Source organism: Labrus mixtus, chromosome 18, assembly GCF_963584025.1.
Source record: "Labrus mixtus chromosome 18, fLabMix1.1, whole genome shotgun sequence".
Lineage (NCBI taxonomy): Eukaryota > Metazoa > Chordata > Actinopteri > Labriformes > Labridae > Labrus > Labrus mixtus.
In genome coordinates this window covers 25,594,106-25,612,981 of record NC_083629.1, presented here as the reverse complement: position 1 = coordinate 25,612,981, position 18,876 = coordinate 25,594,106, and the positions used below count along the sequence as shown (strand labels likewise).

Here is an 18,876-nt window from a genome sequence, read left to right as displayed (position 1 = left end):
TTATGTTTAATAGGAATTTGACGTGGAGCGCTATTGCCATCTAGTGTTAGTAAATGTTATAAAGCATACTCTTTGATATTAGCTATAGAAGGTGTTATTTAAAGACACCAACTTCTTTTCTACTTTATTAATATGTCTTATTAAGAATGCTGACTGTATGACATGTTTTTGTTCACCTACAGGATGGGATTAACTGAGGATGTTCCCAGATGGTGTGATTTTCATCTCAACATGAATCTGATAGAAATGTTTGTCTAAATATATGACGTGAACCTACATCAACGTGGATCTGATAGAAATAATATCAAAATGAATGTATGGTGACGTATATATGTTTAGATTCTTATTCTTAATCTTATTGAGTAAACTCGGTTTAGTTTAAACGATTGTCCTCCAGTCAGAATGGGAGTCACCCGTGGGTGGCACCCCTCTTCTCCTGCAGACCCCCCTCCTCCCATCCAGGTGATAAGAGTTCACACTGAGCTCAGATCTTTAGTTTTTAGTTCTGTTTTTGGTTTCTTGAAGTTTAGAGCTTCAGCTCTTGCTCACTTCTCTTCGGATTTCGGTCCGAATCACTTCTTTTAAGTTTGTGCAGTAGAGACGAGTCTCTGCCGAACTTTCTTTTTCACGCACAATTTTTGGAACATCAATTCTTTCTGGCTCAAGCAAGGTTTTTGAACTTTCTTCTCCAAAGCCTTTGCTCTTCAATTTTGAACGCCAATTCCTTAGTTTGGATTCATCGAGACGGCCATCCGGTTAATCTGAATTGGAAATCGACGTATCAAAAGACTCTTTAATATTTTTTCCTGTTGGATCCTCTTGGAGCTTCTGAGACGACGGCTGAACCGACGTACAATCTCCATCCCAGCTGCACACTCCGACAAAGTTGTCAAGGCATCTAATCTGGCCCGTGAACCTCTCTGGGCCTGAAAAGAACCGCTTGCCAGAGACTGAAACGCGGGACCAGCCGGCGGAGTTCAATTGAACACATCTCACAGTAAGACTGCTGGTGGCAAGGGGTGTTGGAAGATTGAGTCTCGTGTCTATTCAGAGCCCTCCTTTGAATCCGAATAGAATCCCAAAATTCCTTTATCAACTTTTTCTTTTTGACCATTTTCTGATTAAGTCATTCAAACAATACTGCGTCTTATCTCATTACTGAATATATAATGTCACCATACATTATAATTGCATTATCCTAATCATATTCTTTATCTGTGTCATCTATACATTATTGTTTACCCTTTTTATATAAAAATTTCACATAAAATTCAGGACTTTGTCTGTGTGTTTTCTTGTTTAACATTTCCAGAACTTACTTCTTTCAAGATATGAAACTGACTGATTAATTAATTAACTTATACCATTAAAGTTATTTTCTTCCTTTAACAGGAAGTGGTGCCCCTTCTTAAATCCGAGGTTAAATAAAGATATAACATCGAAATAATTTAATTACGCTACAGCGTTCATGGGGGATATACAGTCTATGTTCTACCAGGTCAAGGTGGCCGAAGAATACAAAGACTTCCTTCGATTCTTGTGGTGGCCTGAGGGCAATGTGAGTCAAGAGATAGTGGAGTATCAAATGACAGTTCACTTGTTCGGTGCTGTGCCAGTTATGCACTGAGGAAAACAGCTGAGGACAATAGCGCTTACTTTTCGCCAAAGGTGGTGGAAACAGTCAAACAAAATTTCTATGTGGATGACTGCTTGAAGAGCTTGCCCTCAGAAGAGGAGGTGGTTGCCATGGTCCAAGCTCTTAACAACATCTGTCAGAAAGGAGGCTTCACTCTGACAAAGTGGGTCAGTAACAGCTGTGCAGTCTTGCAAACCATTGAAGAGGAGCACAGGGCTAAGGACTGGAGAGAATTGGATCTGGATAGAGATGAGCTTCCAGTAGAGAGAGCACTTGGGCTGCAGTGGTGTGTGGAGTCAGACTCATTTAAGTTCAAGATAAAGGAACAACCTTCTACCAGGCGAGGAATGTTGTCTGTGATCAGTTCAGTTTATGATCCACTGGGTTTCCTTGCACCAATAACACTGCCAGCCAAGATCATGTTGCAGGAGCTCTGTAGGAGACGTTGTGGATGGGACGACAACATACCTGCAGACATTGGCAATCAGTGGATAAGATGGCTGGAAGACCTGAAAGGGATGGATTCTTTTAAAGTTGAGAGGTGCATTAAGCCCAAACACTTTGGACAGCTCACTAAGGCGCAACTGCATCACTTCTCTGATGCTAGCCAGGAGGGATTTGGCATTGTTACCTACCTCAGGATTGAGAACAGCGAAAGCAGTGTCCATGTCTCGTTTCTGCTGGGCAAAGCCAGAGTCACCCCCCTCAAACAGGTAACCATTCCCCGTCTGGAGCTGACAGCTGCTGTTCTTGCCGTCCGTGTAGATCACATGTTGAGAGCAGAATTAGATCTACCGTTGGATCACTCAACTTTCTGGACGGACAGCACTTCAGTGTTGAAGTACATAAAGAACGAGGACAAATGCTTCCACACGTTTGTGGCAAATAGGGTGACAACAATCAGAGATGCAACTCATGTCTCACAGTGGAGGTATATCCATACTAAGGAGAACCCTGCTGATGATGCCTCCAGAGGTATGAAAGTTGGAGATTTGCTGAATGGTGGTAGATGGATTGAGGGCCCAAAGTTTCTGTATGAACCAGAAAAGGATTGGCTTTCTGATGCCACGGAAGCAACAATGGGAGTTGACAATCCAGAAGTCAAGAAGGATGTCACAGTAAATACAATCATAACCAAAGACTCACCTGATGCTACAGACCAGCTCATAGCACATTTTTCCGATTGGAGGAGATTGAAGGTGGCAGTCGCATGGTTTCTCAAGTGGAAAAGGACTCTTCTACAGTTGGTAGAAAGGAGGAGAGAATTACATGCTCTTGAGGTTCACAGAAAAGATGCAGATGATGCATCCAAGTATGAATCATTGGAGATGAAAAAAAGCCAAAAGTGCATTAGGAGGTCAAACCTTGTTGCCAGATGATCTGTTGGAGGCTGAAGTTTCTATTGTTCGCTACTGTCAGCAACAAAGGTTTAAAGAAGAAATTGACGCACTGTCAGCTGGAAAGTCTGTAGCGAGAGCCAGCGTCATCTACAAACTAGACCCATGCTTCAAAGATGGACTTTTGAGAGTTGGAGGTCGATTGAGTAAGGCAGCTCTGCCAGAAGAGACAAGGCATCCTCTCATTCTCTCAAAAGATCAATACATCTTCACACTCATATTGAGGCACATTCACCAACAAGTGGGCCACAGTGGAAGAAATCATACACTGTCAAGGCTGCGCAAAAGGTTTTGGATAACAAGTGCCAATTCAGCTGTGAGGAAAATTATATCGCAATGTTGTTTCTGTAGGCGATATAAGGGAACTGTAGGCGAACAAAAAATGGCCGACCTACCAAAGGAAAGGGTTCTTCCTGATCTCCCTCCTTTCACAAATGTCAGAGTAGATTACTTCGGACCTATCGAAGTAAGGAGAGGTAGAAGTCTTTGTAAGCATTATGGTGTCATCTTTACCTGCCTGGCCAGCAGAGCTGTCCATTTGGAAGTGGCTCCATCATTGGATACGGATGCATGTATTAATGCTTTACGAAGGTTCATCAGCCGAAGAGGACAAGTGGTTTCAATGCGTTCAGATAATGGCACAAATTTTGTTGGAGCAGAGAAAGAGCTGAGGGAAGCAGTAACATCCTTGAATCACAGTCGGATACAGGGAGTTCTACTGCAGGAAGGTATTCAGTGGAACTTTAACCCGCCTTCAGCATCGCACCACGGCGGAGTCTGGGAACGTGTCATCGGGATGGTCAGGAAAGTACTCACTTCTGTATTACATCAGCAAATCTTGGATGATGATGGACTCCACACAGTGTTGTGCGAGGTCGAGACCATATTGAATGATCGTCCTCTCACTAAGCTTTCAGATGATCCCAACGATCTCGAACCTCTCACTCCTAACCACATTCTGTTGATGAAAGGTAAACCAGTCTTACCACCTGGACTCTTTAGCAAGAACGATGTATACGTTAAAAGGAGATGGAAACAAGTCCAATACATCGCAGATCTTTTCTGGAAAAGATGGGTACAGGAGTACCTCCCTTTACTTCAAGAGCGGACAAAATGGAATCAAGAGAGGAGAAATTTCCTTCCCGGAGACATTGTTGTTGTAGTGGATTCTGGAGCTCCACGTGGATCCTGGCTTCTTGGTAGAGTGTTGGAAACTTTCCCAGACAGAAAAGGCTTTGTACGCTCTGTGCGTCTCCAGACAAAGACAAGCATCTTGGAAAGACCTGTCACTAAGCTTTGTCTGCTGCAGGAAGTTACAAGTTGTTAGAGGTCACTATTAATCTCAATGCTGACTAAAACAAGGTTATATTTGGGATGTGGTACAGTTTGTATGTTATTGCTTACATGATGGCTCTGTGTGTTACATTTGAAGGTAATTGTTATGTAAGTGCCATAAACAATTAGGGGCCGGCGTGTTAGAGCCATTTGTGTGTTCAGTATGTATGTGTGCTCTGTGGTAGTTCCTTGTGCTCACAGTAGGGGGCACATTCACTTTGGTGTTGGGAAGGTTACAAGTAGAAGAAGAGTTAATCACGGACAGGTGAGCAGCCCACCGTGAGAGGCACACAGTTTTTGACCGCTGTTGGAAAATGTATCGTGAATGGAACATTTATCCTGGCTTTGTTTTACATTCAAGTTATAATGGAATAAGTGTATGTAGACGACCAGAACATGTATTGTAAATGAACGATTCAGATAAACCCGTTTGAGTGTGACAGCACGGAGTTGATTGAATTATTGCCACGAAACACAGAAACAACGCGTCGATTAAGTACGGTAGGCTATCAGCCCCTCAGTGGCTCAAACTTTTGAAAAGCAAGATCAAGCCACTACAGTTGTCAACTACAGATTAGATTAATTGACTATCAGTGGATAAGATACTACTTTGTAGTTGACTATCTGTTGATTGTCAACATATATAAAGATGACTATCAACAAGCATTTGTAGACCTGTGTTAGGACTATCCAATTAAAGTGAAAACAGTTGAGAACAGTTCAAACTCTATAAACTATCAACAGAGCAAAACAAAGACAAGTTTGCACAACTGCATATCAGAGAAGGAAAGCTCATTTATTTGAACTACAAAACATACTCAGGCACACAAAATGACGGCAACATTTCAGTATACTTATTCTTTCCTCAAGACAACTGTACAATTGTTTTCTGAAAAAGGTTCCATGAGGGAAACCAGAGGCAGCTTGACTTTGTCTTATCTGTGGTAAGCATTTCTTATGTCCTTTAGAAGTCTTCCAAGTACACCATGTTTATGTTTTCTTGCTAACCAGTAGGTCCACTCTATGAAGCAGAGCTGTTCTTTTAAGGTCTTCTCAGAACGATTCCCCCTCATACGCCAAATTTCCTTCTTGTATGTCTGCCATGCTCTCTCAATGTGTTGAGTGTGTAGTCCTGTTTGTGGATCTACATAATTCTGACTGGTTGACCCTGACATGCCTGTAGCCCTCATAGGAAAGATTGGCATACGCTCTCCACTCATCACTCACAACTAGACTTCGACACTTGACATGTTTCTTAATAATGGGAACAAGAGTCTTCTTGTTTCTTTTCTTCACAAGGTGAAGAATGGGACGTCTGCTTGCAGCGTTGATCTCGAGTATACCAAACACCCACGATCTTTTTCTTCTCCAGGTGTTACCAAAGCGTCCTCTTCCATACTGCCAAAACACAGTATGAGCAGCATTACAAAACAAACTCTTGACTCTATATGATTTACTGTGATTATCTTTAACTGTGTTACATTTCTTATATGACTTTGGTTTGGAGTGAAAGTGTATTTATTTATTGGTGATAAAAAGAAGCCATTTTGATCTGGTGATCTGGGTGTGACTGTGTATTCTATGCCTCACCAATGGCCCAAAGGACTGAAATTAGCTCTAAACATCCAAGAAACCTTAAAGAAACTTGAAAACATGAGCTGAATGGTTACGGTTATGGTACGGTTACATTTCTTTTATTTTGTCTCATTGGGTTTTCATTTGGACAACCACATTTTAACATATCTTGACTGTAGATTTGACCAATAATTATGTTTTTTAATTTCCTTGAAAGTTGTTTTAGGTAAAAGTGTCCATAATCATTACAAACATAGATCTGGTTAAAATGAGTGATTGGTGAGGTCTTGAATACACAGACGGACGGATGCAAAAAAATGTTGAAATGTAGCTCAGAAGGTAAAAAAAACAATTATTATAATACTTAGAATAAGGAGTACAGCTTTAAGATTGTAAAATGTTCAATGAAGTCAATAGAAGTTTCAACATGATTTTTGTGACCTGGGAAAAATTCCTGATTTTGGGTGCATTAGCATGGAATGACCCCATATTTAGTGAAGGGTACTGCACATAGATGAATTTACCTTGCGTTTATGGCAGAACTTGCTCTCATCAATGTGAACGAGGACGTTAACTCCTCCAACTTTCTGCTTCTTTCTCTTTTGGTGCTTTTTCAGACTTTTTACACAAATACTTCTGAGTTTCTTTGACATCATGGAAAGTGTAGCTGTGCTCTTTGCAATGCCATCTTGAAGCACGTCTACTTGCCGTAGATGTAAACCCTGTGCAAATCTACAAAGGACAAACAAAACAAATATAATTAAATGAGGACAGCACATGTTTCCTACTGCCATTGCAAAATTTGCACATTGAGAGGCAATGCTGTGGTTTAAAGCTTGTCAGCCGTTTGGGGCCCCCTACAGGCCTTGGGCCCCAAGCAATTGCCTGCCTTGCCTGTTGACAAGCAGCGCCTCTGATTATAGCTGAATAATAACTTTAAATATCTCACCTGTATCTGTACTTCATCCATGTGAAGAGACTGCAGTGTGATTGTGAGAAAAGTGACTTTGCTCTAACACTTCTCCTCAAACGTCCACATCTTTTACGTCTGCACTCCCTGGAAATGGCAGACAATTACATTGTTTTATTATGTTTTATAAACACTCTAAGTTGGACATATAAAAAATAAAGCTGTTTATGTAAGTAATCCTCATTGATGACAATGTCATGAACTATATTATACTAAAACAGATATATTGTAACTTACTAGCTGGATTAATCTCTCTATACAGGTTTCATAATTATTTTTGGGCACCAAATCCTAATGGCCCCAAAAGGGCTTGAACCGGCGCTGCTGTGACACCTGTCAGCAGCTCAGCAGGAAAGACGCTTCTGTAGCGGCGCTGGAATTAATTACTGAGCTATGGACAAGGCGCACACTTTTATTTCCTCTGACTGTGTGGATATTTAAACATATGACTAAGAAAGGCATGTAAACGTGATTCTGAGGATTCGGGTGAAACGCACTGACCTACACTGATACAGAAGTTTATGTGGCGCAGAACAGAAAAAAAGCGAGCAATAGATTACCGCGAACCATCCTCGGATAATCGGAAGAATGAATGGAGGTTGGATAGATTAACTTTCTAATCTAACAGTCAAATCAGTCGGCCTACATCCCTGCCACATAATCAAGACACACTTTCTAACAAACAACAAAATAGTTGTTTATAAATGGAATAAGCACAACGCGATCATCAGCCACACGAGTATACAGAATTGATCAGAGACGTTTATTCGTGGCGCTGTTTCTTCATTCATAAATTCATGATTCAAATGTGACAATGATCGGGCAGATTAAATAATTAAATTTAACAAAGGAGAGGGGGAGAAAAGTCTGCGTGTGTGTGTAAGATACATCGTAATAATGTATAGAACTAGGAACACCCGCGACACCACTGGTTTTTCCTCATGGCACAAGAGGCATTTGGAATAACATAACTTAACGTTACAAAATACTGGCCTTTAAGATTATAATAATGTATAGTGTTACTTACCAGATGTAATGATCCTTGCACTGGGAAGAGGCCAACTTCATTCTGTGTCCGCAGTTGTTGCATTTTACTTTGCGTTTCAACACGCCTTGCTTTTGCATCCACTTTATTAACTTTAAAGTGCTTTTTTGTTTCTTTAACAGTAACCTTTCTGAGAAGTTGTCTCTGCAGTGAAGCCATGGAGCCAGCGGTCTGACGAAATAACTGTTCTGTTCACCTAAATGTCCTGCAAATAAAACAATCTGGCGCACTTTCATTTGATTGGTTTAAGAAGTAGAGATACGCTTGATGTATACTTCTTAACGCCCCCCGGCCCAGAGGTTAAGTGTTTGTAAAGTTGATACGTGACTAAATCATTGTAATCGAGCGCTCCTACTATCTGATTGGCTAAGCCACACCGCCAACTGCTCAGGACGGCGCAGGACTTCAGAAATTCAAATGGTAAGCCTCAACCTCCTCGAGAAACATTGTGTTATTTAGACAGCAAGTCTTACTTGTGTGTGAAACATTATTGTTATCTCGCCTTTCTTTGCAGCATCAACAGGGCCATCTTCAAACAGGCGAAATTGCTGAACCGCAGCTCACCTGGCGATATGAGTAGTGCGGCCGGTAATAAGCACTTTACACGGGCTACAAGACGGAGACGAGTCGGAGAGTTCTGTGAATAAATTAAAAACTGAGTTTACTTAACCTTACTTTATATTTAAGACATCCTGAATAATGTTATCCAGACCAAGCACTAAATGTATTAACTGTAACTCAATTAGCTGTAGCCTATTCGCTAACTAATTCATGTGATACACATGTTAACTGATGCTAGCTAAACAAAACAGGTTTTGGCTGTTTGTTGGCGAAAGCAAATTTACGAAAATATATCAATTAACATTAGACTCAAGCGGGGGGAAAGCAGGGCTAGCAGATCCCTAAGAACATACTAATAGATGGTTCATAAGTATGCTAGGCTACACTGGCGGGCAGAATGTCAGCCAAGATGGGATTGATAACGGTTTAAGTTTAAATTTCCATAAAAAGCTTCAGTGTCAATATTATCATTTGGTGTCTATAGCTTCGGGTAAGTGGTGGTCATTGACAGCTTTATCAGAGGATTTTATGGTAGCACATGTGATTATGATTTCAAAAAATAAACCCTTAATAAATACATCTGCTGATTCTGAATTATGTTTGAGAAGCGATCTTATAATGAATTAGCATTTAGTAACCATAGTAACATATGTATGCCTGTCAGCACATCTTTCTGAAATAGGTCATAGGGTGTTAACTTTTGCACATTTGTCTGTTTACTTGAGGTACCATATCAGGTCATATTAAATAATATGTGGGACAGTGATTCCACAGTAATAATTCATTTCTGTTATGCCTACCTGTAAGTTAAAATTCGTAACATTCACATGATTTGCTGTGTAACAATAATAATAATGTTTATGACCATTTTTTTCTTTGAGCTCTTTTTCTTACACAAAAATCATAAATTAGACATCTGAAGCTGCATAAACTACTTACTGTAACCAGAATTTCCCTACGTGGGTCCAAATGACGTTTTCAGTCTCTATAACTTCACGAGTTAGTCTCCTCCTCGTTCATTTACAAAACGTTTTCCTTGGTCCTGACAAAATGAACCAAACTACATGTGGCGCCTTTCTGGAAGAATGAAGCCAATGAGAGGCTGAGGTTGGGCCTATTACCTTGTCTGACGCGCTTACAAAAGAATCACTGTGAGGTGAAAAACAAGTTTGATTTTTTTAATTACGAAAAAAGATAATCAGTTTATGTCAACATGCATTAAAATGCATCAAAGTCATCACAGTTAGCCAAAAACAATAGCGATCAACAAAAAATACGGCAGCCCAGCTCACCCTGTGTCTTCTGAGAACAAAAGGTGAACAGGTGAGTTAAATCAAAACAATATCTCTACCCACAATAACTGACATAATAATCAATAACCCAAAACAGCAAAAATTCAATAAAATAGTAACTTCAAATATACTTTAATGTATCCATGGCTCCAACGCTACGGGTGTTGTAACACCCTGGCAAAGCTGGCAATACAAACCAAGGTTGAGGTTTAAAGTCTGTTAAGTTACTTGATTTCAATCTTAAGTTATCAAGAAATGTTAATTTTATTCATGCATATAATAGAGAGAGGTCAGGGTGGGCAAAATAAATAAAAAATCACAGGGGTGGCTAACATATCTATTTCATAGTGGTAGCATAAATAACCTAATCAAACTGACCTTTTACCAGAATTAGATTCAAAGTAAAATATTGAGAATAACTGTCTCTCTCTGAGATTTATAACCTGGCAGATGCAGAATATTGAAGTTGCTTTATAAACAGATTTTCATTGCTTCTATGAGAGTGAGTGTGTCCAGTTGACACTCTAAGTTTTGTTGATTAAATTGTTCAATGCAATAAAAAACCTGTAAACTCTGCCTCAAAGCTTTGACCCGTCTACTCTACTCACATGAATATTTTATCTGTCATATTATATTTTGCAGCCGGTAACATGGAAAGTCTCAAGCCTGGAAAAGAGCAGAATATCTGGAAAGAAAAGGCTGAGATGTTGCTGAACTGGAGGCAGAAAACAAATCACTTCAGCAGCAACTGCAGGAGAAGTCTGCAGCAGAGCCAGGTTCGTAAAGGTGTAGCAGAAATGAAATCATGTTCATGAAATCATCAGGGCACGTCAGGATATGGGATAGTTTTAGTTCGTCCAGGAGCTGCAGCGCTAAGACGACCGCTTCACGAGCAGGACACACATTACTGCTACTGTTTGAAACACACCTGGTACGCCCAAACTGTTGGAAATATCTTTCCAAACTAGAGCGCTCTCCCCGATGTCCCGGTCGGTCTTTAAACTAGAGCTCAGTAAAGTGAAGACACCATTTATTGTGATCTGAGCTACCCTCCTATTGGACACACAGAGGTGACGTCAGGGAGCGCTGCGCTCAAGTAGAAAATGTTTTAACTTCTGCGCAGCGCTCAAGAACGACAAGACCCTTTGCTGTGCTCAACTCGGCGGCGAGGAGATACACAATGAATGGGCTTGACAGCGGCGCAGTGCCCACCGCGTCAGAAGTTGGCAATTTGTAGCACAGACCATAAAAAATGTCTTCTTCTGTTTTTCACAGATAGGAACATGGAGATAGGAACTGACACTGGATATGACAGTGACTAACAGTGACTCCAGCAGTGACAGCTCTAACAGTGACTCCAGCACTGACAGCTCTAACAGTGACTCCAGCAGTGACAGCTCTAACAGTGACTCCAGCACTGACAGCTCTAACAGTGACTCCAGCAGTGACAGCTCTAACAGTGACTCCAGCACTGACAGCTCTAACAGTGACTCCAGCAGTGACAGCTCTAACAGTGACTCCAGCACTGACAGCTCTAACAGTGACTCCAGCACTGACAGCTCTAACAGTGACTCCAGCACTGACAGCTCTAACAGTGACTCCAGCACTGACAGCTCTAACAGTGACTCCAGCACTGACAGCTCTCTAACAGTGACTCCAGCACTGACAGCTCTAACAGTGACTCCAGCACTGACAGCTCTAACAGTGACTCCAGCACTGACAGCTCTAACAGTGACTCCAGCACTGACAGCTCTAACAGTGACTCCAGCACTGACAGCTCTAACAGTGACTCCAGCAGTGACAGCTCTAACAGTGACTCCAGCACTGACAGCTCTAACAGTGACTCCAGCACTGACAGCTCTAACAGTGACTCCAGCACTGACAGCTCTAACAGTGACTCCAGCAGTGACAGCTCTAACAGTGACTCCAGCAGTGATTTGCACTCAAGCTCTACCTCCTCTGAAGAGAAAAAGAAGAAAAGGAAGAAGTATAAAAAGAAAAACAAGAACAGAAGCAAAAAATCAAACAAAAAGGCGAAGAGGTCAAAGGGCAAAGGAGAGCGAGGTACCGATGTATTTTTTATTGGCTCGCACTGAAATTGCGCGACATTCGTACATGTCTATTGACAGAGGAAGATCTCTGTCTTTGTGTCTCTCTCCTTTAAAATTCAGACCGTCGGGGGTAGGGCGTCCCCTGAAGAATTACCTTCTTGCACATGCTTCCTCAGTTCTTTAAAATAACATCACATAGCATGGCTTGAAGCAACTAAAGCAGACAATATGGTGAGACCTGATTTTTATTTTCACCAAAACATGCACTGAATAACATAGCTACCAAAAGTGCAAATACATCTACAGTAGCTTGTTTTAGGCCTTTAGAAGCCACATAGAAATGTAAATTTAAAAAAGCTAACTTTTAGGTTCCTCTCTGACAACATTGGATTTATTTTAAAAATATGTTGAACGTGATCAAACAAAATTTTAGATTAAGGATTTGGGGGGAGGATATATCCAAATGTAATATATGGTCATTTGTACCCAGTTTCCAAAATATGGGATCTGACTGTAGACAGCTCCTTCTCTCTGTGCTGTATACTGTTAGTACCTACTATTCAGTAGGCGCGCACAGTAGGCCGATATTTGTTCCTACTTCGTTTGATTTATTCAGTTTGGAAGTGGCGCCATTAGCTCGCCTCATGTTATCGACACTCCAACTCAGGTGTGATTTGCACGATGGCTCAGTAAATAATACAAAACTTCACATTGCAGGAAAACAATTTAACATCTTAACATTTGAAAGGCTCGTACCGGAACCGGCTGAATCCATCCTCGTTTGTTTTATTTTGGAGGCGCACGTGAAATGATGTTTTACGTTTAGTTTTGCACAGCATTGTGGGAGTTTAAATACAATTCATTCCCTGAAAGGAAGCATCCGAACCATACTGCACAAAACCAGTCTACTGACACCCCCTACTGGAAAGTCTGCACTCCATACTGAACTGTGGCTTTTAGGAAAGGGCCAAATCTACATTCTCTCTTCCTGCAAAACATATTAAATTATCTGATGACTCATCAGCGTTTACTTGTTTTGACCAATAAAAAAAGATCCAATCAAATTCATCCCAAACGTCATGTCAAATAGAGACAAACCACGCACCTACAGTGGAGTCTACACCCACACATTGTTGCTATTGGTTAAAGCTGCCATTCCATCCCTTCAAAGTGTACCAAAGTTGAACTTTGGGCCATTACCCTGCAACTAATATACACCACAACAATCTACCTGTTTTCAAATGAATGTTTTACAGTTGTAATTTGTTTTTGTTTTTTCAGTGTCAACCATCGCAGATGTTGTGAGGCGATATCGGCGTGTCCTCAAACTCATCAAAGGAGGCCTCAAGCTGACAAAAGCTTTTAACAAGGCACATGTTTCTAGAAATGCTGTCAAGGACACAGCAGCAACTGCTGAGATATACATGGTAGACAAAAGTGTACTTGAGCAGTTCAGGAACAAAAACATACACTTTTAAAACTGGCAAAACCTGACAGACCTGGCAGAGAAAATAATTAAAATGAAAAGAAAAAAGCAGCTCATCCCCTTTTCTGTCAAAAAGGACTGAATGAGGGCAACAAGATAGCTGTTTTGTTTTTTTTGTTATTAGCATCAGAGAGTTATATTATTTTTGTGGTTGCCTTAGATAAAGATAAGATCCATGTTGTGACTTGTCCCTCTGTTGGTGTAGTTTGTTTTAGTTTATAGTTCTCCCTGCACCGTATCTAAAGAAGTTAGAGAATAACTTAAATTGATTTGTAAAATACCTATGCGCTGCTAGTGCATTTTTTTATTTATTTTTTCTCCAGGTATTGTGTGCCTGTAGTGGTGGTTGTGGTCCAGCTTTGTGTTCCTTTAACTTGAATTATATTTATAGTTATTATATAATTTATATTTTTCATAGCTGCTACAATTGCTTTCTTGTTTTCTTATTCTGCTCTAGGTACTTAAAATATCTCATTCTCTTTCTCTCACCCTCTTACACACACACACACACACATCAGTATACTGAAATGTTGCTGTCATTTTGTGTGCCTGAGTACGTTTTGTAGTTCAAATAAATGAGCTTTCCTTCTCAGATATGCAGTTGTGCAAACTTGTCTTTGTTTTGCTCTGTTGATAGTTTATAGAGTTTGAACTGTTCTCAACTGTTTTCACTTTAATTGGATAGTCCTAACACAGGTCTACAAATGCTTGTTGATAGTCATCTTTATATATGTTGACAATCAACAGATAGTCAACTACAAAGTAGTATCTTATCCACTGATAGTCAATTAATCTAATCTGTAGTTGACAACCAACAGAGTATCAACAGTCAGTCATTTGATGAGGGATACTGTTGACTTTCAACTGACAGATTGATTCAGAGTAGTTGAGTGTCAACTTACAAGAAGTTGACAATCTACAGATAGTTAGTTGAAAGTCTATCAATAACCTGTTTAAAATTATAATTGAGTCGGAAGACACTTTTTTGCAAAATGTTGTAACAACTTGAAATGCACCTTATAGTCTACTAATAGTTAGTTGAATGTATATAACTTGTCTGTTGAAAAAGTTATGTATTCAACATAACTTTTACTGATTTTCTACTGATAGCTTGTTGAGTGTCAACAGATGGACTATCAAAATAAAGTGTTACCGAAATCATTGACCAACACACACACGCACGCCAAAAACAACAACAACAAAAACCACGGCTATCTATGGGCATGACAAACTATATAGCCTACAAAAATAACTGCAGAACTCCATAAGAGATGCAGCGGCGAACAAACAAAAAGATGAACAAATGATCGATCGGCACCTTGGACAGCGCCGCGGCACGTCATGCTCAACCTTTACGGTGCACTTCCCACTCAGGGTGCTTGCACCCCTTGCAGGAGACAATGGTCATGTTTTTCTTGCAGTGCGTGTTTGTCTGATACTGCCTCCTTCTCAGCTCTTGTGGATGTTGTGGCTCCACGGGCACCGACGTCAGACTGGCCTTGACACGCAGGTGTTCCTCTCTCTGTTCCTTTGCCGGCTCAAGAATGAGCATGTATCTATCTGTCTATGGTCTCTATCTATTTGTATCTCCTATCTATCTGTCGCTCTTTGTTAAATTCCTGCGCATATATCTGAAGTCTATAAATAGAAACAATAACGAATAAAAATTAAAACGACGCGCGAAAACAATCCAGGGAAATGTATCATTTTCAACTGCTGTCAATGTGAAGGCGGCGGCGGTTAGAGGTATAAATGCTCAGAAATCTTGTGTGTTTTAATTTAGTTACACATAGGCTTCAGAAAACATACAGGACACATATTTAAGAAAAGTCATTGGATGAGAGGCCCGTAGTTTTTATTGAAAAGGAGTTCTTTGTATTATAAAAAGGCAAACCGTCGGGCAGACGGTCTTGGCGGTTCTAGTGTTAACACTCCGCAGGAGTCGAGAGGGATTTTTTTTTTGAAAGGCAGTTTTGCTATGTTGAACGCAGATACTTATAATACAGAGGCTCTGGTTGCACAGAGCCTGCGGAGCGCGCGCCTGCACTCTCTCTCACGCGCTCTCTCTCACCCGCTCTCTCTCGCGCACGCAGCAATTTTATGAATAAATGAAAAATTAAATGAGAACGGAAATATACTTGGGCCCAGGTCTTTGTGTGGGAACTGATTCAAACAAGCCACGAAGAGACCCAAAACAAGACATAGAGATGCCAAATGACCATAATGATACACTGAAAAGAAGCTGATCTATTGATGAAGAGACACAGACATGTAAATGACAACAGCAATCCAAAACCACCAAAAAGAGACACTAAACAACTGACAGTTTAAAACAAAGCAGAGGGAAATAAAAAAATAACTGAAAAGCACAAAAAGAACACAGATGCAAAATGACCACACAGAGAATGACCAAAGAAATTTGAAATGGCATGAAAGACCTATTAAATCAATACAAAATGATGTGAAAAACAACAAAGAGGAAAAAGATCCAAAAAGAATACGTGAGAGACAAAATTACTTCAAATAAAGAGACAACAAAAGGAGATGTATTAAACAAACTTTTCTTTTGGTAAAGCCTCTTGAGATAACACTTGTTATGAATTGGCGCTATGATGAATTTACTGATTGACAATGACATGCAAAACAACTAGAGAATGAAAGAGATAAAATTCCCTTAAAGGCATGCAATAAACACTAAAGATGTGAAAAATGCATTAAAAAACATGTAATAATGACAGCGGGGTGGGGCACATCATGAGAAAAATTCTGCACAAGAGACACAAAATGATAACAAAGAGTTGTCAAACCACCACAAAGACGGAATATGAACTTCAAAGTCATACAAAGCCGCTTCATTAAGAGGCTAAATGACCGCTAAAGTGGTAAAATGACAACAACCGCCTCTAGCTACTCAGGTCAAGTGCATCAATCTCTAAGCTGCCCCTTTATCACAATCTGCCACTTCCACAAAACACAATATCTCATATGATATGAGATGTGGCATTTATGGCATGCTAGAGTTATTAAGGCAGCCTCCTTTGCATCAACTACAACAGATGTGATGCGGGACTTAAAATGCATGGTCCAAAGTGTTAAATGTCAGTATGTTATATTTTTAGCGTCACTGTATTGTTATTTTTTCAAGAGAACCTCATTTCAGACTCTTAAACCTGCAATTCCATTTGAGCTTTCAATGAAATCATAATTAGCTCTTAATGAGGACAGTTCTTTAAACTGTATGTTTGCTGAGATAGGATGCATGAAGTCAGCATCAACAAAAATTGATTTTGAATGGTAAGGTCGCCATCTACTGGTATTCCTGTGAACAGCAACAAAGGAATTATTCTTATTTGAGTGATCTCACATTAAGTAGTGCCAACTTAATAGGTGTATCTGGGATGGTGTTTGGGGGGTTAGAGTCGTCAGGGGTGTGAAGAGAGGTGCTGGGGGGACAGACACTAGCTGCAGTGGCCTGCTAGTCAAAGCTGTTAAAAAACAGGTTGAGCTGCTTTGCTCTCACAGGGTTCCCATCTTCTGTGTTGTTACCTTTCTTCTTGCAGCCTGTTATGGTTTTCATGCCCTCCCAGACCTCTCTCGTGTTGTTGTTCTGCAGCTTCTTCTCCACCTTCCTTCTGTACTCCTCCTTTGCCTCTCTGAGCCGGACCTTGAGTTCCCCCTGCACGCGCTTCAGCTCTGCCTGCTCTGCCTGCTCTCCATCCTTGAATGCCCTCTTCTTCCTGTTAAGGATGTCCTTGACATTAATCCAGGGCTTGTTGTTCGGGAAGCAGCGCACAGTTTTTGTGGGAACTACAACATCCATACAGAAGTTCATGTAGTCAGTTGTGCAGTGTGTGACCCCCTCAATGTCCTCACCGTGTGGCTCTTGCAGGGTGCTGCAGTCAGTCCACTCAAAACAGTCTCTTAGTGTCTCCACTGCCTCAGGAGACCACTTTCTGAAGGTGCGTGTGGTTACTGGGTGTCTCTGAATCTGTGGCTTGTACTTTGGGTTAAGAAGGAGCAGGTTGTGATCACACTTCCCCAGTGGTGGTAGAGGGATGGCAGTGTAAGCTTCTAAGTCCTAGTTAAACTAATACAGCCTAATATGACAATCCCCCTCCAACTCCTTGTAGGCTGCAATGCTCACTTTTTCTTAAACTTGTTGAGGGAGAGAAAGGTTATAGCTGTAAAATACAGCTTTTTATCTTGTAGCATCTCTTTCACATTGGCTCTTTGTTTATCTGGTGCTGATTTTGTCTTTTTTTTTCATATTATCTCCAACAGTTTAGCCAAATTATAAATGATCTTGTGTCACCTTACCTGGATACTGTCTATGATCATTCCACTGGAGCCTATGGTACAGTAAGTGGGGTGAAATGTGCTCTTTAAAAAGAGTAAAGAATTGATGAACATTGACAAGTTTGGTTTGGGCTATCGGGGTGAGAGACAGTAGGCCTACTCAAAAAGATGTAAAACAATGATGTGCTGGTGCAAAACAGATTTATTTATAGTGACATTGCATCACATTAAAACCCACTTCAAAAGAAATGAAAGAATAAAACTGTCCCAAAACGTCTTTGCTAAAAGAGAGGACTACAAGTCAGATAAAACATGGGAGAGTTAAAAGTGCAGCACTTAAAACGTATGAGCCTAAAAGTCACTCAGTCAGTTCCAACAAACTAAAACAGTGAGGGAATTGTCCCGATCGCCTGCTGCTTCCCTCGCAGAGTCTCCTCTAGTCGCTCGACACGTAGACACGCTGCAGGACGGGCACTGCCGAAACAGGAAAATACCGGCAGTATTACTTACACACACACACACACACACACACACACACACACACACACACACACACACACACTTATCGTGGCTCGTTGGTAATCTCTTTCACTATGCAGCAGTTACACCTCATCCTTCAGTCTCTACACAGTTGATTCATTCTTTTTTTGTATTTCCAGGTGTTTGTCTTTGTGTTGAAGTCAAACAAACTCCTCCGGCTCTCCTCAGACGACCCGGAGGAACAGTCCAGCTGGTCTGCACACATAACAAGACCGACTTCACACTCATGCAGTGGTACCAGAAAACTCCTGGAGACAACGCTCTGAAACGCATCGGACATGTGTCTTACAGCACCATTGAGCCAGAGGAGGCCTTCAAGAAGCATTTTAACATTTAGATGAATGTTGTTTAAGTCAGATATATGGACTGCTGGACATGAGTCTGTTCAAATGAGACCGACCCACTCAGGTCCAAATAGCTTGGATACATTTATCAGAACAAAAGAAAAACACAAGTAGCTGATTGGTTAGGGCGCGCGGCCCATGTACAGAGGTTGTGGCCCTCAAAGCCGGCGGCTCAGGTTCAAGTCCGACCTGTGGCTCCTTCCCCACATGTAATTCCCTTCTCTCTCTGTCCCTGATATCTGACTCCATCTGCTGTCCTGTCTCTAAAGGCACAAAAAGCCCCAAAATAACAAAACAATAAACGGTGCAGCAGAAGAAAAGAAGAAAAGACAAACAAAGTGAATTTCA

General features: G+C 40.9%; 1 gene segment (V, D, J or C); it reads left to right on the top strand.

Annotated features, from left to right (window-relative positions):
• Positions 1-18,876, top strand: part of LOC132992790 (M1-specific T cell receptor beta chain-like) — a 72,583-nt gene that overhangs the window by 27,792 nt on the left and 25,915 nt on the right.